Source organism: Vicugna pacos, chromosome 15 (genome assembly GCF_048564905.1).
Source record: "Vicugna pacos chromosome 15, VicPac4, whole genome shotgun sequence".
Taxonomy (NCBI): domain Eukaryota; kingdom Metazoa; phylum Chordata; class Mammalia; order Artiodactyla; family Camelidae; genus Vicugna; species Vicugna pacos.
The window spans coordinates 21,606,260-21,616,024 of record NC_133001.1 but is presented as its reverse complement, the minus strand read 5'-3'; the positions used below and the strand labels follow the sequence as shown (position 1 = coordinate 21,616,024).

Here is a 9,765-nt window from a genome sequence, read left to right as displayed (position 1 = left end):
GCAAGAGCGGAGGGCCGGCGAAAGGGAGGAACCGAGGAGGGAGGAGCGCAAGAGAGAGGAGGGTGGAGGGTGTGCGGGAGAGAGCGTGCGCGCGCGCGCGCTCCCGGCGCCCGCCTGCGCCCGCGCGCTCCCTCTCCCCGCCCCTCGCCCCCTCCCTGCAACTCCCTCCCCTCCTCCCCGCGCTCCCGCCCAGCCCCCGGAATCAGTGCAGCTGTTGCCGTGCAGGCTGCGGATTCCTCCAGTCCCTCCCTCGGCCGCCTCTCCGCCCAGAGCGACAGCGCAGCCCCGCGCAGCAGCGCCCACCGGTCCCGTCCTGTGAGCCCCGGCCCCAGCCGCGGACAGCCCCGCGGAGTCGCCTCCCGGCCCACCCGCCCGGCCGCTGAGGAGCGGGAGGAGGACGGGACCCCGGCGCCCCCAACCCCCTATCCGCGGGAGGTAGGTAGGGGGCCCTGAGGCAGGAAGATGCCAACTCACTGGGGCTGCCTCCTGGGCTGGCTTTGGGGCGGCGGGAGGAGGGGCGCGGGCCCAGGCCGGGAGGACGCGGCTGCCCCTCCGCTGCCCTGCGCCCGGGGAGCGGCGTGGGGGCGGGGAGGCTGCAGAGCCCGGGCGGGGGTGGCGCGGGGAGCCAGGTCTCCAGTGCTTATTAGTACGCGGGCGCTGCGGGGCGGTGGGCAGCAGGCTCCGCAGTGAGGCGGCCGCAGAGCCGCCGTGCGCACCGCGGCCGCCCAGCCTCATCCCCGGGCGCAGCGGCGCGGATTCCTCTTCCCTGCGTCCGCCGCCTCCTTCCTCCTGGCGCGGAGGTGGTTGCGGAGTGGGCAACAGGGAGGGTATATTTTCGGGTGCCTTCCCTCCAGCCCTGGCTGGTGGCGAGCATGGGAGGCGTTGACAGGGCCAGGCTCTGCGCGTAACGGTACCGGGGATGCGGCCAGGCGTGGTCCCGGCTGCGCCGCGCTGCAGCTGAACCGGAGGCGGCGGCCCGGCGCCCCCCACCCCCGCCCATCCTCACGCCAGCCCTCCGCCCTCCCCGGCGTCCCCGCTCTCCCAGGGCTGGGCGGGAGCCGCCTCGGGGCGCGGAGCAGCCGCTGCGCCCGCCCTTCAGCTCCTGCCACCCTCTCTTCAACAGGTTTGTGCCAGCGCGGGGACCCTCTGGGCCTGCCTTTGGGGTGGTGGGATGGAAGCCCCTCTCGTCATCAGCCCTCACACCACGTCCGCGGCCCTCTTTTTGGTGGGGAGCCTTCCCTTTGTTTTTGTGATAGGAAAGATGCCAAGTGCCTGCCATCAGATGGAGGGGGGAGTGTTGTGGGTGTTGTGGGGATCAGTACACAAACCATGTCTGTTATTTTTCCAATCAAAAGTCAAACCAGATAGTAAATGAGGAGAGGGAGAGTGTGGGGGTGTTTCGACGGAGGAGAAAAATGGATTCGATGGGGTTTATCTGGACGAGGATGTGATTTTTTTTTGGCAAGATGGATGGCTCACGGTGCCCTTGCCGTGATGCAGCACAATGCAGCAGTATCGCAGCCTCCCCTGGTTCTCGCTGGCGGGGCTTGGCACGGACGCTCGGCGCCTGCGGCCCCAGCCCGGCCCCACCCAGGCCCGGGCTGCCCTTGGCCGAGACCCGGAGCTGCTTCTACCTTGTCATGTTGCTTCAGCTGGATGTGGCGTCAGGAGGGTCAGGTCACCTAGCTGTGAGGGGGGAGTTTTCTCTTTGGGTGTCCCCCTCCGCCCTGCCTGTTGGTCTGTGCTGGGATGAAGGGGTGCCCCCCTCCGCCCCGCCTGTTGGTCTGTACTGGGATGAAGGGGTGCCCTGCAGTGCTAATGCGGGCAGAGGGAGTCAGCCTGCGGCTGCGGACCAGAATCTGATCTCCGACACAGGGACCTGAGCGGTAGGGAGGGGCTGCGGGGAGGACGGGGCCCCGTGGTGTGCGGAGGCAATGGTGCAGTCTGTATTGGGAGTCGCAGCGTCTTTCTGTGGATCACCCGTAATCTGTAAACCTCAACCCAACTATCCATGAATTTCTTAATATGTGAAAAGTTGATGTTTATTAATTGAAGCAGCACAGCTATGTCATTACAGTACTTCTGTCTTTGATCAATACTAAAAGTATTAATTTTTCCTATAGGAAACCATTTTTTGAAATGAAACGATTGATGTATTCTAGTACATATGTCCCTGAGACGTTTTTAAAAATATGAACATTCTGTAGGTTGTTTTAGAAGGAATTTATGTATATTTTTGATGGGTGGCAAATGATTTGTTGAATCTGTATTTGCTTTGTTTTCATCGTTTGATTTTTCTGTAAATCAAATACAGTTACATATTTGGATTCTTTATTAAGGATTATTCGGTGAATGAGTGTCAGGATTGGTGGTGAGTTGGTATTCAGATTGATTTTGAAAGCCAAGTTAAATCTTTAACTGGGATTATGATGTTAACTGACTGCATTTATGTTTGTTTATATGTATTTGTTGATTACACATTTTTTGCAGATGTGGCTGGGGAGGGGGTTGAGAAGGGCAGGCCACCAAGGACTCTGTGGCTGATATCTGGTCAGAGGGAGATGGTTCCAGTATCCTCATCTGTTTAGTCTGGGCTAATCACAGGGAATTTCCCTTCTAAATGCCACTTTTACAATTCATTTATTCAGTATGGGATGGCAAATAGGGTACATTTCAGCTGTCACCCCAGGCTCTTCTAGAATGTATAGATAAAAAAGGGAATTTCAGTATGTTAATAGGAAGGCAAGATCACTGTTTCAAAGCAAGGGCGTGTCCACTTTTATTTTTTAAATCTCTAGTGAATCCAGGTTAATGGCATTTGATTTTATGTGGCTCTGCAGAGTAGAACTGCCTGCACATTGTGTGGTTTTTGTGCATTATTTTGAGTTTCAATACTAGACGGCCACTATATTGTATGTAGAATTTTTAAAATTTGGGCTTCATCGTTGTGCTGGTTGTATAAAATTATGTTGTATTAAGATGTTTGGGAGTATTGTTCCCATGGATTATCCAGACATTTTGGATGTACTATGTTGTAAGAAAATATCCTGTGTTGATGTCATGGGAGGTTTAGCTGTTCTGACTTACACACCAGGTGCCGAATTCTGCTAGGTTAAGTTCTTTGTAACTCTGTCAGCTCTGGACTGACCAAAACTTTCGTCTGAAAGAATGAGAGGTATTGGGGCAGTGAAGAAACTGCCGGCACTGGGTCGTCCCCTGCTGTGCAGGATTTCTGCAAAGGGCATCTCTTGGACTAGAGTAGTAATAATAGTCTGTGATGTTGTAGGAGCAAGTGAGAAGACCTCACTCTCCTTGTGACACGTCCTTAGCAGAGACTTGGCATTGGCAGAGTTTCCTTGGAAGAGTATTTGAGTAGTTATTTTGTCTTGCTGTATGAAAGTATGACTTCACATGTAGAAGTACTATTTTGAGATGGAAGGATTTTACTGCTACTAAACAAACAAACAGGATGAGTGGAAATTATTTGATGTGGTTTTTGTTAAAATAATAAGCTTTTCATTTTAAGAGCATATTCTTAGAATGTTAAAGACCAACATATATATTTTTTACATGCAATGATGCGATGCTCCTTTAATTATGTTGGCCCAGACCAACATCTGCATTGTAATTGGGCCTTAATGTTCTGTGGACATCCTTATGGTAGTCCTGGTTTCTTCCTTTGAGACTATTGGGAATGAATGTAAACCGTTCTTCCATAAGGAAAGGGCCAATACCCCTGCTGGGAAAGCTACTTCTGTAGGTCTTTGGAGGTGAATAAAACATCTCATGGAGTTCTCTTGTAAGTTTTCAGTCTTTGCTGTTTCTCAAAGCACCTTCTCTCTGCAAGAGACTGAATTTAATACTCTTGATTTTTCTGGTAACAGTTGTCCTGTTATCCAAGTTATCCAAGTTTTTGTAGTGCAAGAATAACATTATCAAGCTCTACTTTGGTGGGAAAATGAAACTATCCCAATTAGATACCCTTATACTTCTATTTTTAAACATCCCTGTAGAAGGCATTTTCATAATGTCTCTTGCTGTCATAGTGAGGTGAGATTCATGGACCAGCAACATCGAGACAGGATCACTTACTTGGGAGCTTATTATAAATGCAAATCCTTAGAGATGGCAACCCAGACCTGTCCAATCGAAATTTGCATTTTAACAAGACCCCTAAGTGGTTTGTATGCACATTAAATCAAGAAACTGCTCTGCTCCTTCAGCTCAGGGACCTCCATATCTAAAGGTTCCTCCTAGTAGTATCTTTTGTCTTGCTAAAGTGTCATCACATTCCCTCCCTCCTTGCATCAGCAAGAAACTGATGCACTCTCTGTAAGTTGTTGAATATAGAAATATTTTATAAAGTTCTTGTAATTTTTGGGTGGAAGAGTTTGATTTATCATTCATTTAGATCAGTCAATTTGTTACGATTTTTTCCTAGAATACCTCTAAAGCTGAAAAACAATCCCCCTCCCACCACCAAAGAAGGCATTAGCTTTGAGACAGTAGAACTGGAGTCCAGGGAGTTAAACCCCTGAATACCGGGTCCCCTCTACTCCCTCTGCTCCCCTCTGGCATCTTGTTCTCTGTCATCAGCTACATCAGCTATTTTTCCTGGTATATTCAATATCCTGCCCTTCTGGTCCATTTTGTTCTTAAAGTTGTTTTTAGTTAAGTGATGTGTATTTACAGAATAATGCTCATAAAAGATCTGTTGCAGAATCACAAACCAGTGGATACCCAGGCAGCCACCACCTAGTTCAAAGAGAAGACTCTCATCATACATTCAGAGTCCCTTATGTGCCTCTCTGTCAATCTGAAGCAACCACGATTCTGATTTTGTCTTTACTGTTCCCTTGATCTTCTTTATGGGTTATCCTTTTAAAAATTCTTAACTTAATTTTGTATGTTTCTGAACTTTATATAAATGAAATTATACTTTATGTATTTTTCTGTGACTTGTGTATTTTGATTAATGTATTCCTGAGACTCATTTTGTTGCTGTAGTCCATTCATTTTCACTGCTTTATAGTATTCCACTATGGCTTCTTTATTCCTTCTGCTGTAGATGGAGATTTGGGTTGGTTCTAGCTTTTTTTTTTTTTTTTGGTACTATAAAAGGGTCTTCTGTGTGTCTCTTATTACATTAGTGGGGGTGCATGCACATGCACAGAAACAGCTGTTTTTCTCTCAGAAGTGAAATCACTAGGTCATAGGGTATGTGCATCATCAACCTTACTGAATAATGCCTCAGTGATTGCACTGATTGTATTCCTACTGGAAGTATGTAGATGTTGTTCCACAACCTTGCCAGACTTCAAAATTTTGTCCAGTCATATTTATGAACTGTTATCTCATTGTGCTTTTTATTTGCAATTTGCCTAATTGTTGAAATTAAGTATCTATTTATTTTATTGGCCTTTTGGGTCCCTTTTGTGAAGTCCTTGTTTAGTCTTTTGCCTATTTATCTTTTAGATTTCTTTTTCTTATTGATTTGTAGGAGTTTTTAATGTAGATTGCCTAATAATCTGTTGTGGATTATGTGTTGCAACAACTACCTCCCAGTTTGTGTTTGTTTTTTAAAACTCTTTGTGGTTTCTTTTGGTGAACAATCACTCGTAATTTCAGTAGAGTCATTATCAGTTTTTGTCCTTTAGAGATTGTGAGGATGACTTTGTTATTGTAGAAAACATTTCCTTAGTTTGGAAAGAGCTTGGGTTTTAGAGTTAAACTGATCTGGGCTCAAATCCTAATGCTGTTGGATCCTAGCCATGTGGTCACGTCTAGGTCCTTGGGTTAGTTCATTACTCTTGGAACCACAGTTTCCTCATCAGTAAAGATGAAGTAATAATACTTTCTCATACGATTGTGAGACCACAGTATACAGTGCTAGGCTCGTAGTAGGTGTTTAGCTGATAACAGTTCCGTTCTTTTCTCTTTTGACTACGCAAGCTATACGAACCACTGACCCATTTTGGAGTGCTTTCTCAAAGCTGTATTAACATTTTTATGTAAAAGAGCTATTGTTCTTTCATTTTTTAAAAGACTGTGTTACCAGTGGCATTTTTATATTGATTAACGCAGACTGTGCAAGACCATTTAGTGGAAACCCTCCATCAGTTTAGTCTCCTGTTCTTGAAAGTAGTGTTAAGTATAGTTCTTTTTACTAAGAAGCATTTATACGAATGGTCTTTTGCTGCTACTCTAAGATTACTTTGCAATATCTTTTTTAATGCAGTAAATAATTACTGGATATCTTCTGTTGCCAGGGCTGGACATCGGGTTAGAGTGATGGTGGTGTGGGCTGGCTTAAAGTTGGATAAGAATTAGTTCTGAATCCAGGGACTACATAATCCTACCATATTATTCATACTCTATATATGTACACAGAGGATAGAAGACCTTTTACTGACCAGGTGTATAACTTCGGCAGGCCATTAATCCTTCTGGTCTCAGATCTAAATTTATAAAATGAAAAACTTAAATGAAGTCATAGTGGGGGTTAAAACCTGGCCCATGGGCACCACTCCCTCTGTCCCTGGCAGGCATAGAAAATCAGTCATGGCACTCTTTCCGCAGAGCTGAGATAGAGCCTCAGGAATGCTCTCAGTGCGATGTTCTAGGCAGGAACTACCAACTGATTGGATCTGGCACTAGTTTTTAAGACACTGTACATCTCTAAATCTCTGTGATCGTAAGATATTTGAGTAACACAACACTGCGGCAATGTTTGAAACAGTGGAACAGGAAGAGGCTAGAAGCAAGGAGAGAGGAAAGAGGTGATGGTGGGAGTCCAGAGGTTAGGGGAGCAAGTAGTGGTGGACGCCGAGGGGATGAGGAGGAGGGGAGGAGGGGGAGAAATATTGTGAGATCCAATCTTTTGCTGACTGTTAGTAGGGTGACTGGATGGGAGTGGACCTGAGTGGATGAAGAGGTGAAATAAAGGATTCAAATTCAAATAATGACAAAGAGAAGCATGGTTGTCACCATGATGAGAGAAATAGACAAGGGGAAGAGTGGATATCTAGTTGGGAAGAGAATAAGTTTTGTCTTAAAACATGTCACATTTGAGGTTCCAGCAGAACCCTTTGTGGAGATGACATTTGAAGAGTTGAAGGAGAGCGGTCAAGGCCAGTGTGCCTGAAGGGAGGCTGTTGGGTGCAGGGGTCTCAAGCTTTAGGCTCTGGAGTTCCTCATCCTGGTCAGTGCATGCACTGACTGAATGACCCTGACCTCTCTACATTCTTCAGTATCTCCTTCTGCAAAGTGGTGATATTGACAATGTCTATCACAAGGATTATGAAAGATAAATCGACATAATCCAGTACCCATCACAATACACCTGAATTTTTGCTTAGTTTATCTCAGTTTTGTGGAAAAGATACATTCCAGGAAACAATACAATCATTCAGATGAATAATGCTAAGTTCTGTCTATATGAAACTTGTCCCTGTGTATTATGTCTCAATAATAGGAAAGGCAAACCTGATTAATATTTATTTTTTAACGAGAAAACACTAAAACTCTAGTATTTAGGGAAAGGATAGGAGTATAGTTTATAAAAGAGTATGTCAGAGAAGCCAGTAACCATATTCAATTAATTGTTCAAACTCACCAGTAATAAGAAACACAATTAAAACAATTAGATTATTTTTCCACTTAAATTGATAGGGGAATAATGCTCTCTGGGATGCTGTGAGGTGTGACCCCTGCATTACCTGTTGGGAGAATATTTGGATTAATACAAACTTAGTGGAAAACAGTGGGTTTTTATACACACACACACACACACACATACATACATACACACACATAAATTTTAAATATATATAAATTATATATATTTATATATAGTATATGTTTATATATATGGTTTCTTTTATATATAAGGTTTCTGTTATAAATATTTATAGCTTTTGGACCGAAATTCCCCTTGTAGTTCTATAACCTAAAGAAAGAATGAAAAATAAGGACAGATTTTTAAACAAGGATTTACTTAGCACTATTAATAGTGAGAAAGCAATTGTGGCATAATCAAAATAAATTATGGCACAGGCATAGGATGACATTCAATATAGTGCTTAAAATAATGGTTTCTTAGAGTATTACTGAAGAGAGAAAATGCTAACAATACAGTTACAATACAGTAACAATTCAATAAATTCAATAAAATACAGTAACAATTCAGTGGAAATATTCATATGCAAAGCTGTGTAATACGGTGTAACTCCAGTTTCGTTATTTTAAATAAAAGACTGGAGGGAAATACATTAAAATGTTCATGGTTTGCTTTGGATTGTTGGTTGATGGGTGATTTCCTTTCTTGTATGAAAGGAAATTCCTGACTTAATGTTTCTCATTTTGAGTTTTGAAATATTTTACAGAGAAGAGTACAGTAAATAATATAATAGACTACCATGCAGATCATTTTGTTAACAATCAAAAAAGCAGTCAACACTTTAATTTTTAAAAAAGAAAAGGAAAAAGGCAAATCCAGCCGACTGTAGATGATTATGAGGGAATAGTTTGCGGTTGCAAAGGATTGTCGTATCTGTCCTCCGCACTTAGCTACAAGCTGTGGGAAACACCAGCATCTGTAAGTCACCTTCTTAAAGGTGTGGGTCTGAGAAAGGAGGAGAGCATTCAGACGAAATGGAATGCGAACTTGACTGTGCTAATCTGGGTCAGCTTTAAGAATGGGGAGTAGGGGAGTGCAGGTTTCTTTATTATTTCCAAACTGCGCACTTGCATGGAGAGAGCAGTGGATTTCTGTGGCGTACTTCTCACTTGTGGAAGCCCCGACACTGCTGCTAGAGCTGATTTTGTAGCCATTAGACCATCAGGTTTCATTGGAATTGGTCAGAATTGTAGATAAAATTCCAAGTAAAAATTTTAAAATAAACACGTTTCCAGATTTAGACGACTTGCAATTAATGATTTCTCAGCGTTTGGGAATATTCAGGCTGAGTGTGGGAGGAATGAATTTTAATGATATCCTTCCTTTTTTCATATGAAAGGAAATTCTTAGTGTTATATGTGATGTTTCTGTATGCATATGATGTATGCATGTGATCTGTCTGTCACGTAGATGAGAAAGAGAAATGTGTGTGATTGAGTAATCTCCACCATGAAGGAAGGCAGAGGGCTATTTTAAGACTTTTAAGACTTTTTAAGTGGGGAATTTTATAGAGATTTTTAAAGGTGAATCCCAGGAATGAGTCACTTTGTCCTTAACCTGTGAGGGGAAATATTTGTGAGGAAATAGTACTTTTTGTTTTATGGTCCAAATCTTCAATTGGATTGGTGCTTTGTAAAGTGTAGCTTATAAAAATGAACTAATTTGCTTCCATGAATTTTGTATTTTTTCTGCCATGAACTTTAAATGTTCGATTGAGGAGGTTTCAGGTTATGTGTGCTTTGAGATATGAAAGTAAGATGTTATAATTTCAAGATTGCTTTAAAATTGGCCCTTGTTATAGGTGTCATAATTCCATTCTTGGTAAACTCTAAGCTGTATGAGTAAACACCTGAATGATTTTTAGAACCACTTGACATCTCTGCCCTAGAATCTAGAATTCCTTGCTGGTTCTGATCTTTAACATAAAAACTTGAAGCCATTAGTTAGGCTGTAAAATCTGTGTCAGAATGTAACCACAGGTTTTTACTCAGCAGATGAACTAGGATGAGATTTAGAGTGATATATAAGTAGAGTTTATTCTTTTAAAGTATATATGTTCAGTGTTTAATTTGTATAATTAAATATGT

General features: G+C 43.4%; 1 protein-coding gene across 2 annotated transcripts in view; it reads left to right on the top strand.

Moving 5' to 3' along the window:
* Positions 1 to 217: 217 nt before the first annotated feature.
* SPTBN1 (spectrin beta, non-erythrocytic 1) overlaps positions 218 to 9,765 on the top strand; it is a 184,600-nt gene continuing 175,052 nt past the window's right edge. Inside the window, exon 1 of one of the 2 annotated variants that reach the window (XM_072937740.1) lies at positions 218 to 435. The gene's annotated coding sequence lies outside the window, so the exon portion shown is untranslated. Of the gene's footprint in view, positions 436 to 1,105; positions 1,124 to 9,765 lie in introns of those variants that run through there. The other variant, XM_031675578.2, reaches the window with a different exon arrangement.